The sequence below is a fragment of the Pleurodeles waltl genome, unplaced genomic scaffold (assembly GCF_031143425.1).
Source record: "Pleurodeles waltl isolate 20211129_DDA unplaced genomic scaffold, aPleWal1.hap1.20221129 scaffold_225, whole genome shotgun sequence".
In the NCBI taxonomy this organism is placed as follows: Eukaryota; Metazoa; Chordata; class Amphibia; order Caudata; family Salamandridae; genus Pleurodeles; species Pleurodeles waltl.
The window spans coordinates 93,481-121,357 of NW_027149931.1; the positions used below are offsets into that span (position 1 = coordinate 93,481).

The 27,877-nt window shown below is 49.7% G+C and overlaps 30 non-coding genes across 30 annotated transcripts; all 30 read right to left on the reverse strand.

Annotated features, from left to right (window-relative positions):
- Nucleotides 1-334: 334 nt before the first annotated feature.
- Nucleotides 335-416, reverse strand: TRNAS-CGA (transfer RNA serine (anticodon CGA)). The gene has a single exon. It is a non-coding gene; the product is annotated as a tRNA-Ser (tRNA).
- Nucleotides 417-986: 570 nt separating this feature from the next.
- On the reverse strand, nt 987-1,068 carry TRNAS-UGA (transfer RNA serine (anticodon UGA)). The gene has a single exon. It is a non-coding gene; the product is annotated as a tRNA-Ser (tRNA).
- A 222-nt stretch (nt 1,069-1,290) lies between these two features.
- TRNAS-AGA (transfer RNA serine (anticodon AGA)) lies at nt 1,291-1,372 on the reverse strand. The gene has a single exon. It is a non-coding gene; the product is annotated as a tRNA-Ser (tRNA).
- A 1,854-nt stretch (nt 1,373-3,226) lies between these two features.
- TRNAS-CGA (transfer RNA serine (anticodon CGA)) lies at nt 3,227-3,308 on the reverse strand. Its single transcript has one exon. It is a non-coding gene; the product is annotated as a tRNA-Ser (tRNA).
- Nucleotides 3,309-3,879: 571 nt separating this feature from the next.
- On the reverse strand, nt 3,880-3,963 carry TRNAS-UGA (transfer RNA serine (anticodon UGA)). Its single transcript has one exon. It is a non-coding gene; the product is annotated as a tRNA-Ser (tRNA).
- A 220-nt stretch (nt 3,964-4,183) lies between these two features.
- On the reverse strand, nt 4,184-4,264 carry TRNAS-AGA (transfer RNA serine (anticodon AGA)). The gene has a single exon. It is a non-coding gene; the product is annotated as a tRNA-Ser (tRNA).
- A 1,870-nt stretch (nt 4,265-6,134) lies between these two features.
- Nucleotides 6,135-6,216, reverse strand: TRNAS-CGA (transfer RNA serine (anticodon CGA)). Its single transcript has one exon. It is a non-coding gene; the product is annotated as a tRNA-Ser (tRNA).
- Nucleotides 6,217-6,786: 570 nt separating this feature from the next.
- Nucleotides 6,787-6,868, reverse strand: TRNAS-UGA (transfer RNA serine (anticodon UGA)). Its single transcript has one exon. It is a non-coding gene; the product is annotated as a tRNA-Ser (tRNA).
- A 222-nt stretch (nt 6,869-7,090) lies between these two features.
- Nucleotides 7,091-7,172, reverse strand: TRNAS-AGA (transfer RNA serine (anticodon AGA)). Its single transcript has one exon. It is a non-coding gene; the product is annotated as a tRNA-Ser (tRNA).
- A 1,862-nt stretch (nt 7,173-9,034) lies between these two features.
- TRNAS-CGA (transfer RNA serine (anticodon CGA)) lies at nt 9,035-9,116 on the reverse strand. Its single transcript has one exon. It is a non-coding gene; the product is annotated as a tRNA-Ser (tRNA).
- Nucleotides 9,117-9,686: 570 nt separating this feature from the next.
- TRNAS-UGA (transfer RNA serine (anticodon UGA)) lies at nt 9,687-9,768 on the reverse strand. The gene has a single exon. It is a non-coding gene; the product is annotated as a tRNA-Ser (tRNA).
- A 222-nt stretch (nt 9,769-9,990) lies between these two features.
- TRNAS-AGA (transfer RNA serine (anticodon AGA)) lies at nt 9,991-10,072 on the reverse strand. Its single transcript has one exon. It is a non-coding gene; the product is annotated as a tRNA-Ser (tRNA).
- Nucleotides 10,073-11,934: 1,862 nt separating this feature from the next.
- On the reverse strand, nt 11,935-12,016 carry TRNAS-CGA (transfer RNA serine (anticodon CGA)). Its single transcript has one exon. It is a non-coding gene; the product is annotated as a tRNA-Ser (tRNA).
- Nucleotides 12,017-12,586: 570 nt separating this feature from the next.
- On the reverse strand, nt 12,587-12,668 carry TRNAS-UGA (transfer RNA serine (anticodon UGA)). Its single transcript has one exon. It is a non-coding gene; the product is annotated as a tRNA-Ser (tRNA).
- A 222-nt stretch (nt 12,669-12,890) lies between these two features.
- Nucleotides 12,891-12,972, reverse strand: TRNAS-AGA (transfer RNA serine (anticodon AGA)). The gene has a single exon. It is a non-coding gene; the product is annotated as a tRNA-Ser (tRNA).
- Nucleotides 12,973-14,834: 1,862 nt separating this feature from the next.
- TRNAS-CGA (transfer RNA serine (anticodon CGA)) lies at nt 14,835-14,916 on the reverse strand. Its single transcript has one exon. It is a non-coding gene; the product is annotated as a tRNA-Ser (tRNA).
- Nucleotides 14,917-15,486: 570 nt separating this feature from the next.
- On the reverse strand, nt 15,487-15,568 carry TRNAS-UGA (transfer RNA serine (anticodon UGA)). Its single transcript has one exon. It is a non-coding gene; the product is annotated as a tRNA-Ser (tRNA).
- A 222-nt stretch (nt 15,569-15,790) lies between these two features.
- Nucleotides 15,791-15,872, reverse strand: TRNAS-AGA (transfer RNA serine (anticodon AGA)). Its single transcript has one exon. It is a non-coding gene; the product is annotated as a tRNA-Ser (tRNA).
- A 1,861-nt stretch (nt 15,873-17,733) lies between these two features.
- TRNAS-CGA (transfer RNA serine (anticodon CGA)) lies at nt 17,734-17,815 on the reverse strand. The gene has a single exon. It is a non-coding gene; the product is annotated as a tRNA-Ser (tRNA).
- A 570-nt stretch (nt 17,816-18,385) lies between these two features.
- Nucleotides 18,386-18,467, reverse strand: TRNAS-UGA (transfer RNA serine (anticodon UGA)). Its single transcript has one exon. It is a non-coding gene; the product is annotated as a tRNA-Ser (tRNA).
- A 222-nt stretch (nt 18,468-18,689) lies between these two features.
- Nucleotides 18,690-18,771, reverse strand: TRNAS-AGA (transfer RNA serine (anticodon AGA)). The gene has a single exon. It is a non-coding gene; the product is annotated as a tRNA-Ser (tRNA).
- Nucleotides 18,772-20,633: 1,862 nt separating this feature from the next.
- On the reverse strand, nt 20,634-20,715 carry TRNAS-CGA (transfer RNA serine (anticodon CGA)). The gene has a single exon. It is a non-coding gene; the product is annotated as a tRNA-Ser (tRNA).
- A 570-nt stretch (nt 20,716-21,285) lies between these two features.
- On the reverse strand, nt 21,286-21,367 carry TRNAS-UGA (transfer RNA serine (anticodon UGA)). Its single transcript has one exon. It is a non-coding gene; the product is annotated as a tRNA-Ser (tRNA).
- A 222-nt stretch (nt 21,368-21,589) lies between these two features.
- TRNAS-AGA (transfer RNA serine (anticodon AGA)) lies at nt 21,590-21,671 on the reverse strand. The gene has a single exon. It is a non-coding gene; the product is annotated as a tRNA-Ser (tRNA).
- A 1,862-nt stretch (nt 21,672-23,533) lies between these two features.
- TRNAS-CGA (transfer RNA serine (anticodon CGA)) lies at nt 23,534-23,615 on the reverse strand. Its single transcript has one exon. It is a non-coding gene; the product is annotated as a tRNA-Ser (tRNA).
- Nucleotides 23,616-24,185: 570 nt separating this feature from the next.
- TRNAS-UGA (transfer RNA serine (anticodon UGA)) lies at nt 24,186-24,267 on the reverse strand. The gene has a single exon. It is a non-coding gene; the product is annotated as a tRNA-Ser (tRNA).
- A 222-nt stretch (nt 24,268-24,489) lies between these two features.
- Nucleotides 24,490-24,571, reverse strand: TRNAS-AGA (transfer RNA serine (anticodon AGA)). The gene has a single exon. It is a non-coding gene; the product is annotated as a tRNA-Ser (tRNA).
- A 1,862-nt stretch (nt 24,572-26,433) lies between these two features.
- Nucleotides 26,434-26,515, reverse strand: TRNAS-CGA (transfer RNA serine (anticodon CGA)). Its single transcript has one exon. It is a non-coding gene; the product is annotated as a tRNA-Ser (tRNA).
- A 570-nt stretch (nt 26,516-27,085) lies between these two features.
- Nucleotides 27,086-27,167, reverse strand: TRNAS-UGA (transfer RNA serine (anticodon UGA)). The gene has a single exon. It is a non-coding gene; the product is annotated as a tRNA-Ser (tRNA).
- Nucleotides 27,168-27,389: 222 nt separating this feature from the next.
- Nucleotides 27,390-27,471, reverse strand: TRNAS-AGA (transfer RNA serine (anticodon AGA)). Its single transcript has one exon. It is a non-coding gene; the product is annotated as a tRNA-Ser (tRNA).
- Between the last annotated feature and the right edge of the window lie 406 nt (nt 27,472-27,877).

The following is a 27,877-nucleotide window of genomic DNA, read 5'->3' on the forward strand; positions in this document are numbered from 1 at the left end:
ACCAACCTCCTAAATTGACCCCTGTAGAGGAGCTAGCTGCCTTGTCCTTCCCAACAACAATTTATCCAGGCACTCACCCCAGACAGCAGGCTCGAAAAGCACAGGCAAGGCTTCTCTGCAGCTCCCCAAAATAGACAGATACAGTGTCTGAGAAGCTGTAGGCCTGGGCAGCGTACTCCTTGAGAGTTTTCATGCTGGCATTGCACAGTGCATTGTTTCACATTCTTGTCTTTGTTTTACCTGTGCTCTCAACGTTGTTGAATAATACATGCTTATTCCTGGGAAAGGAGGCATCCAAGGAAAAACCTAACACATCATTGTGAAAGAGCACCGACGTAGTCGGCAGGATTTGAAACTGCGCGGGGACACCCCAATGGATTTCGAGTCCATCGCCTTAACCACTCGGCCACGACTACTCACGAGGGGTGGCTGCCACTTAAGCTGAGGTTCTCACTCTCACAGCAGTCTTTTGCTTTCCCTCAGTTCACTCTGCTCCACTGCCTTCCCATCTTTGCCTATCCGTTCTACTGCAAAAAATACACTCGGTCCATACCTGCATACTGACGTGACTCAAAGGCACTATTATAAAGTTCATGTTCCTGGCCAGAGAAAAGCAAAAAGGAGGTTGTAAAAGAATGCAGTTATGACACTTTAGGAAAATAATGACACTGTCAGACGCCCCAATAAGGCTACTTCCTTCATGCATCTGATACCTCAGATGGAACTTACTGGCGAGATGATAACTGAAGTTCTTTCCCAATCTCCTTGGCTATTACTCGACATGTGTCTTCTCGACAGCTGGGGTGCACAAGTGGCAGGAGTGCCAGACAGGTAGTCTCATGCCTTCTCCGGCCACTCTTTTGATCCCATTCCCTGCCCAGTGTTTCGCCTTCCTTAGCTCTATTGAGAGTGATAGCTATATTCGGCCAGCTTGTGCAGATGCCATTTAATATGAAGTATAAAATATCACCAAAGGTGAAGTAGCACGTAGTCGGCAGGATTTGAACCTACGCGGGGAGACCCCAATGGATTTCAAGTCCATCGCCTTAACCACTCGGCCACGACTACTTGCTTAAAGCTATGGTCCATTTTCAACGTAGCTCGTTTCTATTTCTGCTGGCGGTCTAGCCTCTGGACAGAAGCAGTCCTTTTCTAGAGAGGAAGGCCACAATGGCAAAAGTTTGAGCCCTCCCAGGCCGCTGACCCTATTAGTCCTGCTTTTGGAGCCCGCATTTATGCCAGAAGGTATTTCAAAGAATTATGGGAAAATACTGTTCACAAAAGGGACAGCGTAGTTGGCAGGATTCGAACCTGCGCGGGGATACCCCAATGGATTTCTAGTCCATCGCCTTAACCACTCGGCCACAACTACCCACACAAGTGAATCTCAACAGGGCACTTTACCTCCATCCGTAGTCTTTTTCTTTCCGTTCACTGGACCATTTCCCTGCTCTCCTATACATCATTCCTATTCCACAGAAGACTTTCTAAAGCGTCTCAAGCTAAAAGCAGGCATGCATGTGAAATTAGCACTCCTTGTATGTTCATGTTTTGAGACGGGGGAAAAAAATCAGGCCGGAAGAGGTGGTAGCTTTAACGTCAGGGAGATGGCAGCCACGATAGGCACCATGGCAAAACTTCTGTCTTGGAGGCATGAATGGACTCCACAGAGAGACGGGTTGGTCTTTACAGTATGAAAAGAAGTGCCTCGTCCAATCTAGGGCCTGTGGCTAGGCGTTTCCCTGAGCTGAATTCTCCTTGGAGGAGAGTGGGCGTGTTCAGTTTCTCTGCAGACTAGTGCCTGACAGGTGAGGGAGGGGGAGCAGGATGCATTTGGCCTGGGTTCCTATCTTTCTTCTGTGGCTTTAATGGTCTTTGCTTCATATTCTGTTTTACTGACTGCTTGCATAGAGGCTGCTCCCTTGTTCTCCCACGCAGGAGGCCTGAAGAGGAATCCCAAAATGTCATCTGACGTAGTCGGCAGGATTTGAACATACTCGTGGAGACGCCAAATGATATCTAGTCCATCGCCTTAACCACTTGGTAACGACTACTTGGCTCTGCAAGCGGTGCCCCTTTCAACATAGCCCTTCATGTCTTCACAGGCAACCTCACTGGCTCCAGTCATTCCGCTCTGCTCCTTCCTCTTCCTCAGCAATCCTTTGCACTGGCAAGGTGCTTCTCAAAAAACAAATATAGGCACTCCTGCCAATCCACAAGTATTCCGAAGGCTTTGCTGAGGCCCTCTGCAGCCCTTCTTCTTTACAGCACATCAACTGCTGACCTTTGTTTGCCCTAAGGCTTCTGCTTCCATATTGGAGTCATCCCAGGCTTTGGTGATCCCAGCCGTCAGCCCAGCACCTCAGTTGAGCCTTTGAAAGGCTGTCAGGCCCTGCTCCTCTTTCTGTCTGATATTCTAGCCACATTACTTAATAGGTGAGTGGAGGCGGGCCCAAGAGAGGGTAGTCTCTATGCAAATGAAGTGCTTGGGCATACCTGGGAGTGTCCTTCTGCAAGCCATTCAGCCTCCTGGCTGGTGGCAGGTTTGTTGAGGAGAGCACGGCCGTGTTGGGCCAGTCCCAAAGCAAAGGCGAGCTCCTTCAGCAGGAGTCCATTTATGCGAGGGACCCTAAGTTACTCAGGCATATATAATAATCACCTTTAGCCCTTATAGAGAGGTTTTGGCCGATCGTGGCCGATCGGGGCCAAAGGGGCGGTGGGGTCAGAAGGCTCAGGGTAAGGGCCTCAGTAGCCTCACCTCTCTTGTTGCCCTAGGTTGCACTGTGGTCTGGGACCTGGCCAAACGCCAATCCTTTTTAACCACACCTGCAGCTCTGCCTAGGCCGAGAAGCAACAGCAGAGAGCTTCCTTCCTGCCCCTTCCTGTGCTTCCCACCAACCTCCTAAATTGACCCCTGTAGAGGAGCTAGCTGCCTTGTCCTTCCCAACAACAATTTATCCAGGCACTCACCCCAGACAGCAGGCTCGAAAAGCACAGGCAAGGCTTCTCTGCAGCTCCCCAAAATAGACAGACACAGTGTCTGAGAAGCTGTAGGCCTGGGCAGCGTACTCCTTGAGAGTTTTCATGCTGGCATTGCACAGTGCATTGTTTCACATTCTTGTCTTTGTTTTACCTGTGCTCTCAACGTTGTTGAATATACATGCTTATTCCTGGGAAAGGAGGCATCCAAGGAAAAACCTAACACATCATTGTGAAAGAGCACCGACGTAGTCGGCAGGATTTGAACCTGCGCGGGGACACCCCAATGGATTTCGAGTCCATCGCCTTAACCACTCGGCCACGACTACTCACGAGGGGTGGCTGCCACTTAAGCTGAGGTTCTCACTCTCACAGCAGTCTTTTTCTTTCCCTCAGTTCACTCTGCTCCACTGCCTTCCATCTTTGCCTATCCGTTCTACTGCAAAAAAATACACTCGGTCCATACCTGCATACTGACGTGACTCAAAGGCACTATTATAAAGTTCATGTTCCTGGCCAGAGAAAAGCAAAAAGGAGGTTGTAAAAGAATGCAGTTATGACACTTTAGGGAAAATAATGACACTGTCAGACGCCCCAATAAGGCTACTTCCTTCAGGCATCTGATACCTCAGATGGAACTTACTGGCGAGATGATAACTGAAGTTCTTTCCCAATCTCCTTGGCTATTACTCGACATGTGTCTTCTCGACAGCTGGGGTGCACAAGTGGCAGGAGTGCCAGACAGGTAGTCTCATGCCTTCTCCGGCCACTCTTTTGATCCCTTCCCTGCCCAGTGGTTTCGCCTTCCTTAGCTCTATTGAGAGTGATAGCTATATTCGGCCTGCTTGTGCAGATGCCATTTAATATGAAGTATAAAATATCACCAAAGGTGAAGTAGCACGTAGTCGGCAGGATTTGAACCTACGCGGGGAGACCCCAATGGATTTCAAGTCCATCGCCCTTAACCCACTCGGCCACGACTACTTGCTTAAAGCTATGGTCCATTTCACGTAGCTCGTTTCTATTCTGCTGGCGGTCTAGCCTCTGGACAGAAGCAGTCCCTTTTCTCGAGAGGAAGGCCACAATGGCAAAAGTTTGAGCCCTCCCAGGCCGCTGACCCTATTAGTCCTGCTTTTGGAGCCCGCATTTATGCCAGTAGGTATTTCAAAGAATTATGGGAAAATACTGTTCACAAAAGGGACAGCGTAGTTGGCAGGATTCGAACCTGCGCGGGGATACCCAATGGATTTCTAGTCCATCGCCTTAACCACTCGGCCACAACTACCCACACAAGTGAATCTCAACAGGGCACTTTACCTCCATCCGTAGTCTTTTTTCTTTCCGTTCACTGGACCATTTTCCCTGCTCTCCTATACTCCTATACATCATTCCTATTCCACAGAAGACTTTCTAAAGCGTCTCAAGCTAAAAGCAGGCATGCATGTGAAATTAGCACTCCTTGTATGTTCATGTTTTGAGACGGGGGAAAAAAATCAGGCCGGAAGAGGTGGTAGCTTTAACGTCAGGGAGATGGCAGCCACGATAGGCACCATGGCAAAACTTCTGTCTTGGAGGCCATGAATGGACTCCACAGAGAGACGGGTTGGTCTTTACAGGTATGAAAAGAAGTGCCTCGTCCAATCTAGGGCCTGTGGCTAGGCGTTTCCTGAGCTGAATTCTCCTTGGAGGAGAGTGGGCGTGTTCAGTTTCTCTGCAGACTAGTGCCTGACAGGTGAGGGAGGGGGAGCAGGATGCATTTGGCCTGGGTTCATATCTTTCTTCTGTGGCTTTAATGGTCTTTGCTTCATATTCTGTTTTACTGACTGCTTTGCATAGAGGCTGCTCCCTTGTTCTCCCACGCAGGAGGCCCTGAAGAGGAATCCCAAAAATGTCATCTGACGTAGTCGGCAGGATTTGAACATACTCGTGGAGACGCCAAATGATATCTAGTCCATCGCCTTAACCACTTGGTAACGACTACTTGGCTCTGCAAGCGGTGCCCCTTTCAACATAGCCCTTCATGTCTTCACAGGCAACCTCACTGGCTCCAGTCATTCCGCTCTGCTCCTTCCTCTTCCTCAGCAATCCTTTGCACTGGCAAGGTGCTTCTCAAAAAACAAATATAGGCACTCCTGCCAATCCACAAGTATTCCGAAGGCTTTGCTGAGGCCCTCTGCAGCCCTTCTTCTTTACAGCACATCAACTGCTGACCTTTGTTTGCCCTAAGGCTTCTGCTTCCATATTGGAGTCATCCCAGGCTTTGGTGATCCCAGCCGTCAGCCCAGCACCTCAGTTGAGCCTTTGAAAGGCTGTCAGGCCCTGCTCCTCTTTCTGTCTTGATATTCTAGCCACATTACTTAATAGGTGAGTGGAGGCGGGCCCAAGAGAGGGTAGTCTCTATGCAAATGAAGTGCTTGGGCATACCTGGGAGTGTCCTTCTGCAAGCCATTCAGCCTCCTGGCTGGTGGCAGGTTTGTTGAGGAGAGCAAGGCCGTGTTGGGCCAGTCCCAAAGCAAAGGCGAGCTCCTTCAGCAGGAGTCCATTTATGCGAGGGACCCTAAGTTACTCAGGCATATATAATAATCACCTTTAGCCCTTATAGAGAGGTTTTGGCCGATCGTGGCCGATCGGGGCCAAAGGGGCGGTGGGGTCAGAAGGCTCAGGGTAAGGGCCTCAGTAGCCTCACCTCTCTTGTTGCCCTAGGTTGCACTGTGGTCTGGGACCTGGCCAAACGCCAATCCTTTTTAACCACACCTGCAGCTCTGCCTAGGCCGAGAAGCAACAGCAGAGAGCTTCCTTCCTGCCCCTTCCTGTGCTTCCCACCAACCTCCTAAATTGACCCCTGTAGAGGAGCTAGCTGCCTTGTCCTTCCCAACAACAATTTATCCAGGCACTCACCCCAGACAGCAGGCTCGAAAAGCACAGGCAAGGCTTCTCTGCAGCTCCCCAAAATAGACAGATACAGTGTCTGAGAAGCTGTAGGCCTGGGCAGCGTACTCCTTGAGAGTTTTCATGCTGGCATTGCACAGTGCATTGTTTCACATTCTTGTCTTTGTTTTACCTGTGCTCTCAACGTTGTTGAATAATACATGCTTATTCCTGGGAAAGGAGGCATCCAAGGAAAAACCTAACACATCATTGTGAAAGAGCACCGACGTAGTCGGCAGGATTTGAAACTGCGCGGGGACACCCCAATGGATTTCGAGTCCATCGCCTTAACCACTCGGCCACGACTACTCACGAGGGGTGGCTGCCACTTAAGCTGAGGTTCTCACTCTCACAGCAGTCTTTTGCTTTCCCTCAGTTCACTCTGCTCCACTGCCTTCCCATCTTTGCCTATCCGTTCTACTGCAAAAAATACACTCGGTCCATACCTGCATACTGACGTGACTCAAAGGCACTATTATAAAGTTCATGTTCCTGGCCAGAGAAAAGCAAAAAGGAGGTTGTAAAAGAATGCAGTTATGACACTTTAGGAAAATAATGACACTGTCAGACGCCCCAATAAGGCTACTTCCTTCATGCATCTGATACCTCAGATGGAACTTACTGGCGAGATGATAACTGAAGTTCTTTCCCAATCTCCTTGGCTATTACTCGACATGTGTCTTCTCGACAGCTGGGGTGCACAAGTGGCAGGAGTGCCAGACAGGTAGTCTCATGCCTTCTCCGGCCACTCTTTTGATCCCATTCCCTGCCCAGTGTTTCGCCTTCCTTAGCTCTATTGAGAGTGATAGCTATATTCGGCCAGCTTGTGCAGATGCCATTTAATATGAAGTATAAAATATCACCAAAGGTGAAGTAGCACGTAGTCGGCAGGATTTGAACCTACGCGGGGAGACCCCAATGGATTTCAAGTCCATCGCCTTAACCACTCGGCCACGACTACTTGCTTAAAGCTATGGTCCATTTTCAACGTAGCTCGTTTCTATTTCTGCTGGCGGTCTAGCCTCTGGACAGAAGCAGTCCTTTTCTAGAGAGGAAGGCCACAATGGCAAAAGTTTGAGCCCTCCCAGGCCGCTGACCCTATTAGTCCTGCTTTTGGAGCCCGCATTTATGCCAGAAGGTATTTCAAAGAATTATGGGAAAATACTGTTCACAAAAGGGACAGCGTAGTTGGCAGGATTCGAACCTGCGCGGGGATACCCCAATGGATTTCTAGTCCATCGCCTTAACCACTCGGCCACAACTACCCACACAAGTGAATCTCAACAGGGCACTTTACCTCCATCCGTAGTCTTTTTTCTTTCCGTTCACTGGACCATTTTCCCTGCTCTCCTATACATCATTCCTATTCCACAGAAGACTTTCTAAAGCGTCTCAAGCTAAAAGCAGGCATGCATGTGAAATTAGCACTCCTTGTATGTTCATGTTTTGAGACGGGGGAAAAAAATCAGGCCGGAAGAGGTGGTAGCTTTAACGTCAGGGAGATGGCAGCCACGATAGGCACCATGGCAAAACTTCTGTCTTGGAGGCCATGAATGGACTCCACAGAGAGACGGGTTGGTCTTTACAGGTATGAAAAGAAGTGCCTCGTCCAATCTAGGGCCTGTGGCTAGGCGTTTCCTGAGCTGAATTCTCCTTGGAGGAGAGTGGGCGTGTTCAGTTTCTCTGCAGACTAGTGCCTGACAGGTGAGGGAGGGGGAGCAGGATGCATTTGGCCTGGGTTCATATCTTTCTTCTGTGGCTTTAATGGTCTTTGCTTCATATTCTGTTTTACTGACTGCTTTGCATAGAGGCTGCTCCCTTGTTCTCCCACGCAGGAGGCCCTGAAGAGGAATCCCAAAAATGTCATCTGACGTAGTCGGCAGGATTTGAACATACTCGTGGAGACGCCAAATGATATCTAGTCCATCGCCTTAACCACTTGGTAACGACTACTTGGCTCTGCAAGCGGTGCCCCTTTCAACATAGCCCTTCATGTCTTCACAGGCAACCTCACTGGCTCCAGTCATTCCGCTCTGCTCCTTCCTCTTCCTCAGCAATCCTTTGCACTGGCAAGGTGCTTCTCAAAAAACAAATATAGGCACTCCTGCCAATCCACAAGTATTCCGAAGGCTTTGCTGAGGCCCTCTGCAGCCCTTCTTCTTTACAGCACATCAACTGCTGACCTTTGTTTGCCCTAAGGCTTCTGCTTCCATATTGGAGTCATCCCAGGCTTTGGTGATCCCAGCCGTCAGCCCAGCACCTCAGTTGAGCCTTTGAAAGGCTGTCAGGCCCTGCTCCTCTTTCTGTCTTGATATTCTAGCCACATTACTTAATAGGTGAGTGGAGGCGGGCCCAAGAGAGGGTAGTCTCTATGCAAATGAAGTGCTTGGGCATACCTGGGAGTGTCCTTCTGCAAGCCATTCAGCCTCCTGGCTGGTGGCAGGTTTGTTGAGGAGAGCAAGGCCGTGTTGGGCCAGTCCCAAAGCAAAGGCGAGCTCCTTCAGCAGGAGTCCATTTATGCGAGGGACCCTAAGTTACTCAGGCATATATAATAATCACCTTTAGCCCTTATAGAGAGGTTTTGGCCGATCGTGGCCGATCGGGGCCAAAGGGGCGGTGGGGTCAGAAGGCTCAGGGTAAGGGCCTCAGTAGCCTCACCTCTCTTGTTGCCCTAGGTTGCACTGTGGTCTGGGACCTGGCCAAACGCCAATCCTTTTTAACCACACCTGCAGCTCTGCCTAGGCCGAGAAGCAACAGCAGAGAGCTTCCTTCCTGCCCCTTCCTGTGCTTCCCACCAACCTCCTAAATTGACCCCTGTAGAGGAGCTAGATGCCTTGTCCTTCCCAAAAACAATTTATCCAGGCACTCACCCCAGACAGCAGGCTCGAAAAGCACAGGCAAGGCTTCTCTGCAGCTCCCCAAAATAGACAGACACAGTGTCTGAGAAGCTGTAGGCCTGGGCAGCGTACTCCTTGAGAGTTTTCATGCTGGCATTGCACAGTGCATTGTTTCACATTCTTGTCTTTGTTTTACCTGTGCTCTCAACGTTGTTGAATAATACATGCTTATTCCTGGGAAAGGAGGCATCCAAGGAAAAACCTAACACATCATTGTGAAAGAGCACCGACGTAGTCGGCAGGATTTGAACCTGCGCGGGGACACCCCAATGGATTTCGAGTCCATCGCCTTAACCACTCGGCCACGACTACTCACGAGGGGTGGCTGCCACTTAAGCTGAGGTTCTCACTCTCACAGCAGTCTTTTTCTTTCCCTCAGTTCACTCTGCTCCACTGCCTTCCCATCTTTGCCTATCCGTTCTACTGCAAAAAATACACTCGGTCCATACCTGCATACTGACGTGACTCAAAGGCACTATTATAAAGTTCATGTTCCTGGCCAGAGAAAAGCAAAAAGGAGGTTGTAAAAGAATGCAGTTATGACACTTTAGGAAAATAATGACACTGTCAGACGCCCCAATAAGGCTACTTCCTTCATGCATCTGATACCTCAGATGGAACTTACTGGCGAGATGATAACTGAAGTTCTTTCCCAATCTCCTTGGCTATTACTCGACACGTGTCTTCTCGACAGCTGGGGTGCACAAGTGGCAGGAGTGCCAGACAGGTAGTCTCATGCCTTCTCCGGCCACTCTTTTGATCCCATTCCCTGCCCAGTGTTTCGCCTTCCTTAGCTCTATTGAGAGTGATAGCTATATTCGGCCTGCTTGTGCAGATGCCATTTAATATGAAGTATAAAATATCACCAAAGGTGAAGTAGCACGTAGTCGGCAGGATTTGAACCTACGCGGGGAGACCCCAATGGATTTCAAGTCCATCGCCTTAACCACTCGGCCACGACTACTTGCTTAAAGCTATGGTCCATTTTCAACGTAGCTCGTTTCTATTTCTGCTGGCGGTCTAGCCTCCTGACAGAAGCAGTCCTTTTCTAGAGAGGAAGGCCACAATGGCAAAAGTTTGAGCCCTCCCAGGCCGCTGACCCTATTAGTCCTGCTTTTGGAGCCCGCATTTATGCCAGTAGGTATTTCAAAGAATTATGGGAAAATACTGTTCACAAAAGGGACAGCGTAGTTGGCAGGATTCGAACCTGCGCGGGGATACCCCAATGGATTTCTAGTCCATCGCCTTAACCACTCGGCCACAACTACCCACACAAGTGAATCTCAACAGGGCACTTTACCTCCATCCGTAGTCTTTTTTCTTTCCGTTCACTGGACCATTTTCCCTGCTCTCCTATACATCATTCCTATTCCACAGAAGACTTTCTAAAGCGTCTCAAGCTAAAAGCAGGCATGCATGTGAAATTAGCACTCCTTGTATGTTCATGTTTTGAGACGGGGGAAAAAAATCAGGCCGGAAGAGGTGGTAGCTTTAACGTCAGGGAGATGGCAGCCACGATAGGCACCATGGCAAAACTTCTGTCTTGGAGGCCATGAATGGACTCCACAGAGAGACGGGTTGGTCTTTACAGGTATGAAAAGAAGTGCCTCGTCCAATCTAGGGCCTGTGGCTAGGCGTTTCCTGAGCTGAATTCTCCTTGGAGGAGAGTGGGCGTGTTCAGTTTCTCTGCAGACTAGTGCCTGACAGGTGAGGGAGGGGGAGCAGGATGCATTTGGCCTGGGTTCATATCTTTCTTCTGTGGCTTTAATGGTCTTTGCTTCATATTCTGTTTTACTGACTGCTTTGCATAGAGGCTGCTCCCTTGTTCTCCCACGCAGGAGGCCCTGAAGAGGAATCCCAAAAATGTCATCTGACGTAGTCGGCAGGATTTGAACATACTCGTGGAGACGCCAAATGATATCTAGTCCATCGCCTTAACCACTTGGTAACGACTACTTGGCTCTGCAAGCGGTGCCCCTTTCAACATAGCCCTTCATGTCTTCACAGGCAACCTCACTGGCTCCAGTCATTCCGCTCTGCTCCTTCCTCTTCCTCAGCAATCCTTTGCACTGGCAAGGTGCTTCTCAAAAAACAAATATAGGCACTCCTGCCAATCCACAAGTATTCCGAAGGCTTTGCTGAGGCCCTCTGCAGCCCTTCTTCTTTACAGCACATCAACTGCTGACCTTTGTTTGCCCTAAGGCTTCTGCTTCCATATTGGAGTCATCCCAGGCTTTGGTGATCCCAGCCGTCAGCCCAGCACCTCAGTTGAGCCTTTGAAAGGCTGTCAGGCCCTGCTCCTCTTTCTGTCTTGATATTCTAGCCACATTACTTAATAGGTGAGTGGAGGCGGGCCCAAGAGAGGGTAGTCTCTATGCAAATGAAGTGCTTGGGCATACCTGGGAGTGTCCTTCTGCAAGCCATTCAGCCTCCTGGCTGGTGGCAGGTTTGTTGAGGAGAGCAAGGCCGTGTTGGGCCAGTCCCAAAGCAAAGGCGAGCTCCTTCAGCAGGAGTCCATTTATGCGAGGGACCCTAAGTTACTCAGGCATATATAATAATCACCTTTAGCCCTTATAGAGAGGTTTTGGCCGATCGTGGCCGATCGGGGCCAAAGGGGCGGTGGGGTCAGAAGGCTCAGGGTAAGGGCCTCAGTAGCCTCACCTCTCTTGTTGCCCTAGGTTGCACTGTGGTCTGGGACCTGGCCAAACGCCAATCCTTTTTAACCACACCTGCAGCTCTGCCTAGGCCGAGAAGCAACAGCAGAGAGCTTCCTTCCTGCCCCTTCCTGTGCTTCCCACCAACCTCCTAAATTGACCCCTGTAGAGGAGCTAGCTGCCTTGTCCTTCCCAACAACAATTTATCCAGGCACTCACCCCAGACAGCAGGCTCGAAAAGCACAGGCAAGGCTTCTCTGCAGCTCCCCAAAATAGACAGATACAGTGTCTGAGAAGCTGTAGGCCTGGGCAGCGTACTCCTTGAGAGTTTTCATGCTGGCATTGCACAGTGCATTGTTTCACATTCTTGTCTTTGTTTTACCTGTGCTCTCAACGTTGTTGAATAATACATGCTTATTCCTGGGAAAGGAGGCATCCAAGGAAAAACCTAACACATCATTGTGAAAGAGCACCGACGTAGTCGGCAGGATTTGAAACTGCGCGGGGACACCCCAATGGATTTCGAGTCCATCGCCTTAACCACTCGGCCACGACTACTCACGAGGGGTGGCTGCCACTTAAGCTGAGGTTCTCACTCTCACAGCAGTCTTTTGCTTTCCCTCAGTTCACTCTGCTCCACTGCCTTCCCATCTTTGCCTATCCGTTCTACTGCAAAAAATACACTCGGTCCATACCTGCATACTGACGTGACTCAAAGGCACTATTATAAAGTTCATGTTCCTGGCCAGAGAAAAGCAAAAAGGAGGTTGTAAAAGAATGCAGTTATGACACTTTAGGAAAATAATGACACTGTCAGACGCCCCAATAAGGCTACTTCCTTCATGCATCTGATACCTCAGATGGAACTTACTGGCGAGATGATAACTGAAGTTCTTTCCCAATCTCCTTGGCTATTACTCGACATGTGTCTTCTCGACAGCTGGGGTGCACAAGTGGCAGGAGTGCCAGACAGGTAGTCTCATGCCTTCTCCGGCCACTCTTTTGATCCCATTCCCTGCCCAGTGTTTCGCCTTCCTTAGCTCTATTGAGAGTGATAGCTATATTCGGCCAGCTTGTGCAGATGCCATTTAATATGAAGTATAAAATATCACCAAAGGTGAAGTAGCACGTAGTCGGCAGGATTTGAACCTACGCGGGGAGACCCCAATGGATTTCAAGTCCATCGCCTTAACCACTCGGCCACGACTACTTGCTTAAAGCTATGGTCCATTTTCAACGTAGCTCGTTTCTATTTCTGCTGGCGGTCTAGCCTCTGGACAGAAGCAGTCCTTTTCTAGAGAGGAAGGCCACAATGGCAAAAGTTTGAGCCCTCCCAGGCCGCTGACCCTATTAGTCCTGCTTTTGGAGCCCGCATTTATGCCAGAAGGTATTTCAAAGAATTATGGGAAAATACTGTTCACAAAAGGGACAGCGTAGTTGGCAGGATTCGAACCTGCGCGGGGATACCCCAATGGATTTCTAGTCCATCGCCTTAACCACTCGGCCACAACTACCCACACAAGTGAATCTCAACAGGGCACTTTACCTCCATCCGTAGTCTTTTTTCTTTCCGTTCACTGGACCATTTTCCCTGCTCTCCTATACATCATTCCTATTCCACAGAAGACTTTCTAAAGCGTCTCAAGCTAAAAGCAGGCATGCATGTGAAATTAGCACTCCTTGTATGTTCATGTTTTGAGACGGGGGAAAAAAATCAGGCCGGAAGAGGTGGTAGCTTTAACGTCAGGGAGATGGCAGCCACGATAGGCACCATGGCAAAACTTCTGTCTTGGAGGCCATGAATGGACTCCACAGAGAGACGGGTTGGTCTTTACAGGTATGAAAAGAAGTGCCTCGTCCAATCTAGGGCCTGTGGCTAGGCGTTTCCTGAGCTGAATTCTCCTTGGAGGAGAGTGGGCGTGTTCAGTTTCTCTGCAGACTAGTGCCTGACAGGTGAGGGAGGGGGAGCAGGATGCATTTGGCCTGGGTTCATATCTTTCTTCTGTGGCTTTAATGGTCTTTGCTTCATATTCTGTTTTACTGACTGCTTTGCATAGAGGCTGCTCCCTTGTTCTCCCACGCAGGAGGCCCTGAAGAGGAATCCCAAAAATGTCATCTGACGTAGTCGGCAGGATTTGAACATACTCGTGGAGACGCCAAATGATATCTAGTCCATCGCCTTAACCACTTGGTAACGACTACTTGGCTCTGCAAGCGGTGCCCCTTTCAACATAGCCCTTCATGTCTTCACAGGCAACCTCACTGGCTCCAGTCATTCCGCTCTGCTCCTTCCTCTTCCTCAGCAATCCTTTGCACTGGCAAGGTGCTTCTCAAAAAACAAATATAGGCACTCCTGCCAATCCACAAGTATTCCGAAGGCTTTGCTGAGGCCCTCTGCAGCCCTTCTTCTTTACAGCACATCAACTGCTGACCTTTGTTTGCCCTAAGGCTTCTGCTTCCATATTGGAGTCATCCCAGGCTTTGGTGATCCCAGCCGTCAGCCCAGCACCTCAGTTGAGCCTTTGAAAGGCTGTCAGGCCCTGCTCCTCTTTCTGTCTTGATATTCTAGCCACATTACTTAATAGGTGAGTGGAGGCGGGCCCAAGAGAGGGTAGTCTCTATGCAAATGAAGTGCTTGGGCATACCTGGGAGTGTCCTTCTGCAAGCCATTCAGCCTCCTGGCTGGTGGCAGGTTTGTTGAGGAGAGCAAGGCCGTGTTGGGCCAGTCCCAAAGCAAAGGCGAGCTCCTTCAGCAGGAGTCCATTTATGCGAGGGACCCTAAGTTACTCAGGCATATATAATAATCACCTTTAGCCCTTATAGAGAGGTTTTGGCCGATCGTGGCCGATCGGGGCCAAAGGGGCGGTGGGGTCAGAAGGCTCAGGGTAAGGGCCTCAGTAGCCTCACCTCTCTTGTTGCCCTAGGTTGCACTGTGGTCTGGGACCTGGCCAAACGCCAATCCTTTTTAACCACACCTGCAGCTCTGCCTAGGCCGAGAAGCAACAGCAGAGAGCTTCCTTCCTGCCCCTTCCTGTGCTTCCCACCAACCTCCTAAATTGACCCCTGTAGAGGAGCTAGATGCCTTGTCCTTCCCAAAAACAATTTATCCAGGCACTCACCCCAGACAGCAGGCTCGAAAAGCACAGGCAAGGCTTCTCTGCAGCTCCCCAAAATAGACAGACACAGTGTCTGAGAAGCTGTAGGCCTGGGCAGCGTACTCCTTGAGAGTTTTCATGCTGGCATTGCACAGTGCATTGTTTCACATTCTTGTCTTTGTTTTACCTGTGCTCTCAACGTTGTTGAATAATACATGCTTATTCCTGGGAAAGGAGGCATCCAAGGAAAAACCTAACACATCATTGTGAAAGAGCACCGACGTAGTCGGCAGGATTTGAACCTGCGCGGGGACACCCCAATGGATTTCGAGTCCATCGCCTTAACCACTCGGCCACGACTACTCACGAGGGGTGGCTGCCACTTAAGCTGAGGTTCTCACTCTCACAGCAGTCTTTTTCTTTCCCTCAGTTCACTCTGCTCCACTGCCTTCCCATCTTTGCCTATCCGTTCTACTGCAAAAAATACACTCGGTCCATACCTGCATACTGACGTGACTCAAAGGCACTATTATAAAGTTCATGTTCCTGGCCAGAGAAAAGCAAAAAGGAGGTTGTAAAAGAATGCAGTTATGACACTTTAGGAAAATAATGACACTGTCAGACGCCCCAATAAGGCTACTTCCTTCATGCATCTGATACCTCAGATGGAACTTACTGGCGAGATGATAACTGAAGTTCTTTCCCAATCTCCTTGGCTATTACTCGACACGTGTCTTCTCGACAGCTGGGGTGCACAAGTGGCAGGAGTGCCAGACAGGTAGTCTCATGCCTTCTCCGGCCACTCTTTTGATCCCATTCCCTGCCCAGTGTTTCGCCTTCCTTAGCTCTATTGAGAGTGATAGCTATATTCGGCCTGCTTGTGCAGATGCCATTTAATATGAAGTATAAAATATCACCAAAGGTGAAGTAGCACGTAGTCGGCAGGATTTGAACCTACGCGGGGAGACCCCAATGGATTTCAAGTCCATCGCCTTAACCACTCGGCCACGACTACTTGCTTAAAGCTATGGTCCATTTTCAACGTAGCTCGTTTCTATTTCTGCTGGCGGTCTAGCCTCCTGACAGAAGCAGTCCTTTTCTAGAGAGGAAGGCCACAATGGCAAAAGTTTGAGCCCTCCCAGGCCGCTGACCCTATTAGTCCTGCTTTTGGAGCCCGCATTTATGCCAGTAGGTATTTCAAAGAATTATGGGAAAATACTGTTCACAAAAGGGACAGCGTAGTTGGCAGGATTCGAACCTGCGCGGGGATACCCCAATGGATTTCTAGTCCATCGCCTTAACCACTCGGCCACAACTACCCACACAAGTGAATCTCAACAGGGCACTTTACCTCCATCCGTAGTCTTTTTTCTTTCCGTTCACTGGACCATTTTCCCTGCTCTCCTATACATCATTCCTATTCCACAGAAGACTTTCTAAAGCGTCTCAAGCTAAAAGCAGGCATGCATGTGAAATTAGCACTCCTTGTATGTTCATGTTTTGAGACGGGGAAAAAAATCAGGCCGGAAGAGGTGGTAGCTTTAACGTCAGGGAGATGGCAGCCACGATAGGCACCATGGCAAAACTTCTGTCTTGGAGGCCATGAATGGACTCCACAGAGAGACGGGTTGGTCTTTACAGGTATGAAAAGAAGTGCCTCGTCCAATCTAGGGCCTGTGGCTAGGCGTTTCCTGAGCTGAATTCTCCTTGGAGGAGAGTGGGCGTGTTCAGTTTCTCTGCAGACTAGTGCCTGACAGGTGAGGGAGGGGGAGCAGGATGCATTTGGCCTGGGTTCATATCTTTCTTCTGTGGCTTTAATGGTCTTTGCTTCATATTCTGTTTTACTGACTGCTTTGCATAGAGGCTGCTCCCTTGTTCTCCCACGCAGGAGGCCCTGAAGAGGAATCCCAAAAATGTCATCTGACGTAGTCGGCAGGATTTGAACATACTCGTGGAGACGCCAAATGATATCTAGTCCATCGCCTTAACCACTTGGTAACGACTACTTGGCTCTGCAAGCGGTGCCCCTTTCAACATAGCCCTTCATGTCTTCACAGGCAACCTCACTGGCTCCAGTCATTCCGCTCTGCTCCTTCCTCTTCCTCAGCAATCCTTTGCACTGGCAAGGTGCTTCTCAAAAAACAAATATAGGCACTCCTGCCAATCCACAAGTATTCCGAAGGCTTTGCTGAGGCCCTCTGCAGCCCTTCTTCTTTACAGCACATCAACTGCTGACCTTTGTTTGCCCTAAGGCTTCTGCTTCCATATTGGAGTCATCCCAGGCTTTGGTGATCCCAGCCGTCAGCCCAGCACCTCAGTTGAGCCTTTGAAAGGCTGTCAGGCCCTGCTCCTCTTTCTGTCTTGATATTCTAGCCACATTACTTAATAGGTGAGTGGAGGCGGGCCCAAGAGAGGGTAGTCTCTATGCAAATGAAGTGCTTGGGCATACCTGGGAGTGTCCTTCTGCAAGCCATTCAGCCTCCTGGCTGGTGGCAGGTTTGTTGAGGAGAGCAAGGCCGTGTTGGGCCAGTCCCAAAGCAAAGGCGAGCTCCTTCAGCAGGAGTCCATTTATGCGAGGGACCCTAAGTTACTCAGGCATATATAATAATCACCTTTAGCCCTTATAGAGAGGTTTTGGCCGATCGTGGCCGATCGGGGCCAAAGGGGCGGTGGGGTCAGAAGGCTCAGGGTAAGGGCCTCAGTAGCCTCACCTCTCTTGTTGCCCTAGGTTGCACTGTGGTCTGGGACCTGGCCAAACGCCAATCCTTTTTAACCACACCTGCAGCTCTGCCTAGGCCGAGAAGCAACAGCAGAGAGCTTCCTTCCTGCCCCTTCCTGTGCTTCCCACCAACCTCCTAAATTGACCCCTGTAGAGGAGCTAGCTGCCTTGTCCTTCCCAACAACAATTTATCCAGGCACTCACCCCAGACAGCAGGCTCGAAAAGCACAGGCAAGGCTTCTCTGCAGCTCCCCAAAATAGACAGACACAGTGTCTGAGAAGCTGTAGGCCTGGGCAGCGTACTCCTTGAGAGTTTTCATGCTGGCATTGCACAGTGCATTGTTTCACATTCTTGTCTTTGTTTTACCTGTGCTCTCAACGTTGTTGAATAATACATGCTTATTCCTGGGAAAGGAGGCATCCAAGGAAAAACCTAACACATCATTGTGAAAGAGCACCGACGTAGTCGGCAGGATTTGAACCTGCGCGGGGACACCCCAATGGATTTCGAGTCCATCGCCTTAACCACTCGGCCACGACTACTCACGAGGGGTGGCTGCCACTTAAGCTGAGGTTCTCACTCTCACAGCAGTCTTTTTCTTTCCCTCAGTTCACTCTGCTCCACTGCCTTCCCATCTTTGCCTATCCGTTCTACTGCAAAAAATACACTCGGTCCATACCTGCATACTGACGTGACTCAAAGGCACTATTATAAAGTTCATGTTCCTGGCCAGAGAAAAGCAAAAAGGAGGTTGTAAAAGAATGCAGTTATGACACTTTAGGAAAATAATGACACTGTCAGACGCCCCAATAAGGCTACTTCCTTCATGCATCTGATACCTCAGATGGAACTTACTGGCGAGATGATAACTGAAGTTCTTTCCCAATCTCCTTGGCTATTACTCGACATGTGTCTTCTCGACAGCTGGGGTGCACAAGTGGCAGGAGTGCCAGACAGGTAGTCTCATGCCTTCTCCGGCCACTCTTTTGATCCCATTCCCTGCCCAGTGTTTCGCCTTCCTTAGCTCTATTGAGAGTGATAGCTATATTCGGCCTGCTTGTGCAGATGCCATTTAATATGAAGTATAAAATATCACCAAAGGTGAAGTAGCACGTAGTCGGCAGGATTTGAACCTACGCGGGGAGACCCCAATGGATTTCAAGTCCATCGCCTTAACCACTCGGCCACGACTACTTGCTTAAAGCTATGGTCCATTTTCAACGTAGCTCGTTTCTATTTCTGCTGGCGGTCTAGCCTCTGGACAGAAGCAGTCCTTTTCTAGAGAGGAAGGCCACAATGGCAAAAGTTTGAGCCCTCCCAGGCCGCTGACCCTATTAGTCCTGCTTTTGGAGCCCGCATTTATGCCAGTAGGTATTTCAAAGAATTATGGGAAAATACTGTTCACAAAAGGGACAGCGTAGTTGGCAGGATTCGAACCTGCGCGGGGATACCCCAATGGATTTCTAGTCCATCGCCTTAACCACTCGGCCACAACTACCCACACAAGTGAATCTCAACAGGGCACTTTACCTCCATCCGTAGTCTTTTTTCTTTCCGTTCACTGGACCATTTTCCCTGCTCTCCTATACATCATTCCTATTCCACAGAAGACTTTCTAAAGCGTCTCAAGCTAAAAGCAGGCATGCATGTGAAATTAGCACTCCTTGTATGTTCATGTTTTGAGACGGGGGAAAAAAATCAGGCCGGAAGAGGTGGTAGCTTTAACGTCAGGGAGATGGCAGCCACGATAGGCACCATGGCAAAACTTCTGTCTTGGAGGCCATGAATGGACTCCACAGAGAGACGGGTTGGTCTTTACAGGTATGAAAAGAAGTGCCTCGTCCAATCTAGGGCCTGTGGCTAGGCGTTTCCTGAGCTGAATTCTCCTTGGAGGAGAGTGGGCGTGTTCAGTTTCTCTGCAGACTAGTGCCTGACAGGTGAGGGAGGGGGAGCAGGATGCATTTGGCCTGGGTTCATATCTTTCTTCTGTGGCTTTAATGGTCTTTGCTTCATATTCTGTTTTACTGACTGCTTTGCATAGAGGCTGCTCCCTTGTTCTCCCACGCAGGAGGCCCTGAAGAGGAATCCCAAAAATGTCATCTGACGTAGTCGGCAGGATTTGAACATACTCGTGGAGACGCCAAATGATATCTAGTCCATCGCCTTAACCACTTGGTAACGACTACTTGGCTCTGCAAGCGGTGCCCCTTTCAACATAGCCCTTCATGTCTTCACAGGCAACCTCACTGGCTCCAGTCATTCCGCTCTGCTCCTTCCTCTTCCTCAGCAATCCTTTGCACTGGCAAGGTGCTTCTCAAAAAACAAATATAGGCACTCCTGCCAATCCACAAGTATTCCGAAGGCTTTGCTGAGGCCCTCTGCAGCCCTTCTTCTTTACAGCACATCAACTGCTGACCTTTGTTTGCCCTAAGGCTTCTGCTTCCATATTGGAGTCATCCCAGGCTTTGGTGATCCCAGCCGTCAGCCCAGCACCTCAGTTGAGCCTTTGAAAGGCTGTCAGGCCCTGCTCCTCTTTCTGTCTTGATATTCTAGCCACATTACTTAATAGGTGAGTGGAGGCGGGCCCAAGAGAGGGTAGTCTCTATGCAAATGAAGTGCTTGGGCATACCTGGGAGTGTCCTTCTGCAAGCCATTCAGCCTCCTGGCTGGTGGCAGGTTTGTTGAGGAGAGCAAGGCCGTGTTGGGCCAGTCCCAAAGCAAAGGCGAGCTCCTTCAGCAGGAGTCCATTTATGCGAGGGACCCTAAGTTACTCAGGCATATATAATAATCACCTTTAGCCCTTATAGAGAGGTTTTGGCCGATCGTGGCCGATCGGGGCCAAAGGGGCGGTGGGGTCAGAAGGCTCAGGGTAAGGGCCTCAGTAGCCTCACCTCTCTTGTTGCCCTAGGTTGCACTGTGGTCTGGGACCTGGCCAAACGCCAATCCTTTTTAACCACACCTGCAGCTCTGCCTAGGCCGAGAAGCAACAGCAGAGAGCTTCCTTCCTGCCCCTTCCTGTGCTTCCCACCAACCTCCTAAATTGACCCCTGTAGAGGAGCTAGCTGCCTTGTCCTTCCCAACAACAATTTATCCAGGCACTCACCCCAGACAGCAGGCTCGAAAAGCACAGGCAAGGCTTCTCTGCAGCTCCCCAAAATAGACAGATACAGTGTCTGAGAAGCTGTAGGCCTGGGCAGCGTACTCCTTGAGAGTTTTCATGCTGGCATTGCACAGTGCATTGTTTCACATTCTTGTCTTTGTTTTACCTGTGCTCTCAACGTTGTTGAATAATACATGCTTATTCCTGGGAAAGGAGGCATCCAAGGAAAAACCTAACACATCATTGTGAAAGAGCACCGACGTAGTCGGCAGGATTTGAAACTGCGCGGGGACACCCCAATGGATTTCGAGTCCATCGCCTTAACCACTCGGCCACGACTACTCACGAGGGGTGGCTGCCACTTAAGCTGAGGTTCTCACTCTCACAGCAGTCTTTTGCTTTCCCTCAGTTCACTCTGCTCCACTGCCTTCCCATCTTTGCCTATCCGTTCTACTGCAAAAAATACACTCGGTCCATACCTGCATACTGACGTGACTCAAAGGCACTATTATAAAGTTCATGTTCCTGGCCAGAGAAAAGCAAAAAGGAGGTTGTAAAAGAATGCAGTTATGACACTTTAGGAAAATAATGACACTGTCAGACGCCCCAATAAGGCTACTTCCTTCATGCATCTGATACCTCAGATGGAACTTACTGGCGAGATGATAACTGAAGTTCTTTCCCAATCTCCTTGGCTATTACTCGACATGTGTCTTCTCGACAGCTGGGGTGCACAAGTGGCAGGAGTGCCAGACAGGTAGTCTCATGCCTTCTCCGGCCACTCTTTTGATCCCATTCCCTGCCCAGTGTTTCGCCTTCCTTAGCTCTATTGAGAGTGATAGCTATATTCGGCCAGCTTGTGCAGATGCCATTTAATATGAAGTATAAAATATCACCAAAGGTGAAGTAGCACGTAGTCGGCAGGATTTGAACCTACGCGGGGAGACCCCAATGGATTTCAAGTCCATCGCCTTAACCACTCGGCCACGACTACTTGCTTAAAGCTATGGTCCATTTTCAACGTAGCTCGTTTCTATTTCTGCTGGCGGTCTAGCCTCTGGACAGAAGCAGTCCTTTTCTAGAGAGGAAGGCCACAATGGCAAAAGTTTGAGCCCTCCCAGGCCGCTGACCCTATTAGTCCTGCTTTTGGAGCCCGCATTTATGCCAGAAGGTATTTCAAAGAATTATGGGAAAATACTGTTCACAAAAGGGACAGCGTAGTTGGCAGGATTCGAACCTGCGCGGGGATACCCCAATGGATTTCTAGTCCATCGCCTTAACCACTCGGCCACAACTACCCACACAAGTGAATCTCAACAGGGCACTTTACCTCCATCCGTAGTCTTTTTTCTTTCCGTTCACTGGACCATTTTCCCTGCTCTCCTATACATCATTCCTATTCCACAGAAGACTTTCTAAAGCGTCTCAAGCTAAAAGCAGGCATGCATGTGAAATTAGCACTCCTTGTATGTTCATGTTTTGAGACGGGGGGAAAAAATCAGGCCGGAAGAGGTGGTAGCTTTAACGTCAGGGAGATGGCAGCCACGATAGGCACCATGGCAAAACTTCTGTCTTGGAGGCCATGAATGGACTCCACAGAGAGACGGGTTGGTCTTTACAGGTATGAAAAGAAGTGCCTCGTCCAATCTAGGGCCTGTGGCTAGGCGTTTCCTGAGCTGAATTCTCCTTGGAGGAGAGTGGGCGTGTTCAGTTTCTCTGCAGACTAGTGCCTGACAGGTGAGGGAGGGGGAGCAGGATGCATTTGGCCTGGGTTCATATCTTTCTTCTGTGGCTTTAATGGTCTTTGCTTCATATTCTGTTTTACTGACTGCTTTGCATAGAGGCTGCTCCCTTGTTCTCCCACGCAGGAGGCCCTGAAGAGGAATCCCAAAAATGTCATCTGACGTAGTCGGCAGGATTTGAACATACTCGTGGAGACGCCAAATGATATCTAGTCCATCGCCTTAACCACTTGGTAACGACTACTTGGCTCTGCAAGCGGTGCCCCTTTCAACATAGCCCTTCATGTCTTCACAGGCAACCTCACTGGCTCCAGTCATTCCGCTCTGCTCCTTCCTCTTCCTCAGCAATCCTTTGCACTGGCAAGGTGCTTCTCAAAAAACAAATATAGGCACTCCTGCCAATCCACAAGTATTCCGAAGGCTTTGCTGAGGCCCTCTGCAGCCCTTCTTCTTTACAGCACATCAACTGCTGACCTTTGTTTGCCCTAAGGCTTCTGCTTCCATATTGGAGTCATCCCAGGCTTTGGTGATCCCAGCCGTCAGCCCAGCACCTCAGTTGAGCCTTTGAAAGGCTGTCAGGCCCTGCTCCTCTTTCTGTCTTGATATTCTAGCCACATTACTTAATAGGTGAGTGGAGGCGGGCCCAAGAGAGGGTAGTCTCTATGCAAATGAAGTGCTTGGGCATACCTGGGAGTGTCCTTCTGCAAGCCATTCAGCCTCCTGGCTGGTGGCAGGTTTGTTGAGGAGAGCAAGGCCGTGTTGGGCCAGTCCCAAAGCAAAGGCGAGCTCCTTCAGCAGGAGTCCATTTATGCGAGGGACCCTAAGTTACTCAGGCATATATAATAATCACCTTTAGCCCTTATAGAGAGGTTTTGGCCGATCGTGGCCGATCGGGGCCAAAGGGGCGGTGGGGTCAGAAGGCTCAGGGTAAGGGCCTCAGTAGCCTCACCTCTCTTGTTGCCCTAGGTTGCACTGTGGTCTGGGACCTGGCCAAACGCCAATCCTTTTTAACCACACCTGCAGCTCTGCCTAGGCCGAGAAGCAACAGCAGAGAGCTTCCTTCCTGCCCCTTCCTGTGCTTCCCACCAACCTCCTAAATTGACCCCTGTAGAGGAGCTAGCTGCCTTGTCCTTCCCAACAACAATTTATCCAGGCACTCACCCCAGACAGCAGGCTCGAAAAGCACAGGCAAGGCTTCTCTGCAGCTCCCCAAAATAGACAGACACAGTGTCTGAGAAGCTGTAGGCCTGGGCAGCGTACTCCTTGAGAGTTTTCATGCTGGCATTGCACAGTGCATTGTTTCACATTCTTGTCTTTGTTTTACCTGTGCTCTCAACGTTGTTGAATAATACATGCTTATTCCTGGGAAAGGAGGCATCCAAGGAAAAACCTAACACATCATTGTGAAAGAGCACCGACGTAGTCGGCAGGATTTGAACCTGCGCGGGGACACCCCAATGGATTTCGAGTCCATCGCCTTAACCACTCGGCCACGACTACTCACGAGGGGTGGCTGCCACTTAAGCTGAGGTTCTCACTCTCACAGCAGTCTTTTTCTTTCCCTCAGTTCACTCTGCTCCACTGCCTTCCCATCTTTGCCTATCCGTTCTACTGCAAAAAATACACTCGGTCCATACCTGCATACTGACGTGACTCAAAGGCACTATTATAAAGTTCATGTTCCTGGCCAGAGAAAAGCAAAAAGGAGGTTGTAAAAGAATGCAGTTATGACACTTTAGGAAAATAATGACACTGTCAGACGCCCCAATAAGGCTACTTCCTTCATGCATCTGATACCTCAGATGGAACTTACTGGCGAGATGATAACTGAAGTTCTTTCCCAATCTCCTTGGCTATTACTCGACATGTGTCTTCTCGACAGCTGGGGTGCACAAGTGGCAGGAGTGCCAGACAGGTAGTCTCATGCCTTCTCCGGCCACTCTTTTGATCCCATTCCCTGCCCAGTGTTTCGCCTTCCTTAGCTCTATTGAGAGTGATAGCTATATTCGGCCTGCTTGTGCAGATGCCATTTAATATGAAGTATAAAATATCACCAAAGGTGAAGTAGCACGTAGTCGGCAGGATTTGAACCTACGCGGGGAGACCCCAATGGATTTCAAGTCCATCGCCTTAACCACTCGGCCACGACTACTTGCTTAAAGCTATGGTCCATTTTCAACGTAGCTCGTTTCTATTTCTGCTGGCGGTCTAGCCTCCTGACAGAAGCAGTCCTTTTCTAGAGAGGAAGGCCACAATGGCAAAAGTTTGAGCCCTCCCAGGCCGCTGACCCTATTAGTCCTGCTTTTGGAGCCCGCATTTATGCCAGTAGGTATTTCAAAGAATTATGGGAAAATACTGTTCACAAAAGGGACAGCGTAGTTGGCAGGATTCGAACCTGCGCGGGGATACCCCAATGGATTTCTAGTCCATCGCCTTAACCACTCGGCCACAACTACCCACACAAGTGAATCTCAACAGAGCACTTTACCTCCATCCGTAGTCTTTTTTCTTTCCGTTCACTGGACCATTTTCCCTGCTCTCCTATACATCATTCCTATTCCACAGAAGACTTTCTAAAGCGTCTCAAGCTAAAAGCAGGCATGCATGTGAAATTAGCACTCCTTGTATGTTCATGTTTTGAGACGGGGGAAAAAAATCAGGCCGGAAGAGGTGGTAGCTTTAACGTCAGGGAGATGGCAGCCACGATAGGCACCATGGCAAAACTTCTGTCTTGGAGGCCATGAATGGACTCCACAGAGAGACGGGTTGGTCTTTACAGGTATGAAAAGAAGTGCCTCGTCCAATCTAGGGCCTGTGGCTAGGCGTTTCCTGAGCTGAATTCTCCTTGGAGGAGAGTGGGCGTGTTCAGTTTCTCTGCAGACTAGTGCCTGACAGGTGAGGGAGGGGGAGCAGGATGCATTTGGCCTGGGTTCATATCTTTCTTCTGTGGCTTTAATGGTCTTTGCTTCATATTCTGTTTTACTGACTGCTTTGCATAGAGGCTGCTCCCTTGTTCTCCCACGCAGGAGGCCCTGAAGAGGAATCCCAAAAATGTCATCTGACGTAGTCGGCAGGATTTGAACATACTCGTGGAGACGCCAAATGATATCTAGTCCATCGCCTTAACCACTTGGTAACGACTACTTGGCTCTGCAAGCGGTGCCCCTTTCAACATAGCCCTTCATGTCTTCACAGGCAACCTCACTGGCTCCAGTCATTCCGCTCTGCTCCTTCCTCTTCCTCAGCAATCCTTTGCACTGGCAAGGTGCTTCTCAAAAAACAAATATAGGCACTCCTGCCAATCCACAAGTATTCCGAAGGCTTTGCTGAGGCCCTCTGCAGCCCTTCTTCTTTACAGCACATCAACTGCTGACCTTTGTTTGCCCTAAGGCTTCTGCTTCCATATTGGAGTCATCCCAGGCTTTGGTGATCCCAGCCGTCAGCCCAGCACCTCAGTTGAGCCTTTGAAAGGCTGTCAGGCCCTGCTCCTCTTTCTGTCTTGATATTCTAGCCACATTACTTAATAGGTGAGTGGAGGCGGGCCCAAGAGAGGGTAGTCTCTATGCAAATGAAGTGCTTGGGCATACCTGGGAGTGTCCTTCTGCAAGCCATTCAGCCTCCTGGCTGGTGGCAGGTTTGTTGAGGAGAGCAAGGCCGTGTTGGGCCAGTCCCAAAGCAAAGGCGAGCTCCTTCAGCAGGAGTCCATTTATGCGAGGGACCCTAAGTTACTCAGGCATATATAATAATCACCTTTAGCCCTTATAGAGAGGTTTTGGCCGATCGTGGCCGATCGGGGCCAAAGGGGCGGTGGGGTCAGAAGGCTCAGGGTAAGGGCCTCAGTAGCCTCACCTCTCTTGTTGCCCTAGGTTGCACTGTGGTCTGGGACCTGGCCAAACGCCAATCCTTTTTAACCACACCTGCAGCTCTGCCTAGGCCGAGAAGCAACAGCAGAGAGCTTCCTTCCTGCCCCTTCCTGTGCTTCCCACCAACCTCCTAAATTGACCCCTGTAGAGGAGCTAGCTGCCTTGTCCTTCCCAACAACAATTTATCCAGGCACTCACCCCAGACAGCAGGCTCGAAAAGCACAGGCAAGGCTTCTCTGCAGCTCCCCAAAATAGACAGACACAGTGTCTGAGAAGCTGTAGGCCTGGGCAGCGTACTCCTTGAGAGTTTTCATGCTGGCATTGCACAGTGCATTGTTTCACATTCTTGTCTTTGTTTTACCTGTGCTCTCAACGTTGTTGAATAATACATGCTTATTCCTGGGAAAGGAGGCATCCAAGGAAAAACCTAACACATCATTGTGAAAGAGCACCGACGTAGTCGGCAGGATTTGAACCTGCGCGGGGACACCCCAATGGATTTCGAGTCCATCGCCTTAACCACTCGGCCACGACTACTCACGAGGGGTGGCTGCCACTTAAGCTGAGGTTCTCACTCTCACAGCAGTCTTTTTCTTTCCCTCAGTTCACTCTGCTCCACTGCCTTCCCATCTTTGCCTATCCGTTCTACTGCAAAAAATACACTCGGTCCATACCTGCATACTGACGTGACTCAAAGGCACTATTATAAAGTTCATGTTCCTGGCCAGAGAAAAGCAAAAAGGAGGTTGTAAAAGAATGCAGTTATGACACTTTAGGAAAATAATGACACTGTCAGACGCCCCAATAAGGCTACTTCCTTCATGCATCTGATACCTCAGATGGAACTTACTGGCGAGATGATAACTGAAGTTCTTTCCCAATCTCCTTGGCTATTACTCGACATGTGTCTTCTCGACAGCTGGGGTGCACAAGTGGCAGGAGTGCCAGACAGGTAGTCTCATGCCTTCTCCGGCCACTCTTTTGATCCCATTCCCTGCCCAGTGTTTCGCCTTCCTTAGCTCTATTGAGAGTGATAGCTATATTCGGCCTGCTTGTGCAGATGCCATTTAATATGAAGTATAAAATATCACCAAAGGTGAAGTAGCACGTAGTCAGCAGGATTTGAACCTACGCGGGGAGACCCCAATGGATTTCAAGTCCATCGCCTTAACCACTCGGCCACGACTACTTGCTTAAAGCTATGGTCCATTTTCAACGTAGCTCGTTTCTATTTCTGCTGGCGGTCTAGCCTCCGGACAGAAGCAGTCCTTTTCTAGAGAGGAAGGCCACAATGGCAAAAGTTTGAGCCCTCCCAGGCCGCTGACCCTATTAGTCCTGCTTTTGGAGCCCGCATTTATGCCAGTAGGTATTTCAAAGAATTATGGGAAAATACTGTTCACAAAAGGGACAGCGTAGTTGGCAGGATTCGAACCTGCGCGGGGATACCCCAATGGATTTCTAGTCCATCGCCTTAACCACTCGGCCACAACTACCCACACAAGTGAATCTCAACAGGGCACTTTACCTCCATCCGTAGTCTTTTTTCTTTCCGTTCACTGGACCATTTTCCCTGCTCTCCTATACATCATTCCTATTCCACAGAAGACTTTCTAAAGCGTCTCAAGCTAAAAGCAGGCATGCATGTGAAATTAGCACTCCTTGTATGTTCATGTTTTGAGACGGGGGAAAAAAATCAGGCCGGAAGAGGTGGTAGCTTTAACGTCAGGGAGATGGCAGCCACGATAGGCACCATGGCAAAACTTCTGTCTTGGAGGCCATGAATGGACTCCACAGAGAGACGGGTTGGTCTTTACAGGTATGAAAAGAAGTGCCTCGTCCAATCTAGGGCCTGTGGCTAGGCGTTTCCTGAGCTGAATTCTCCTTGGAGGAGAGTGGGCG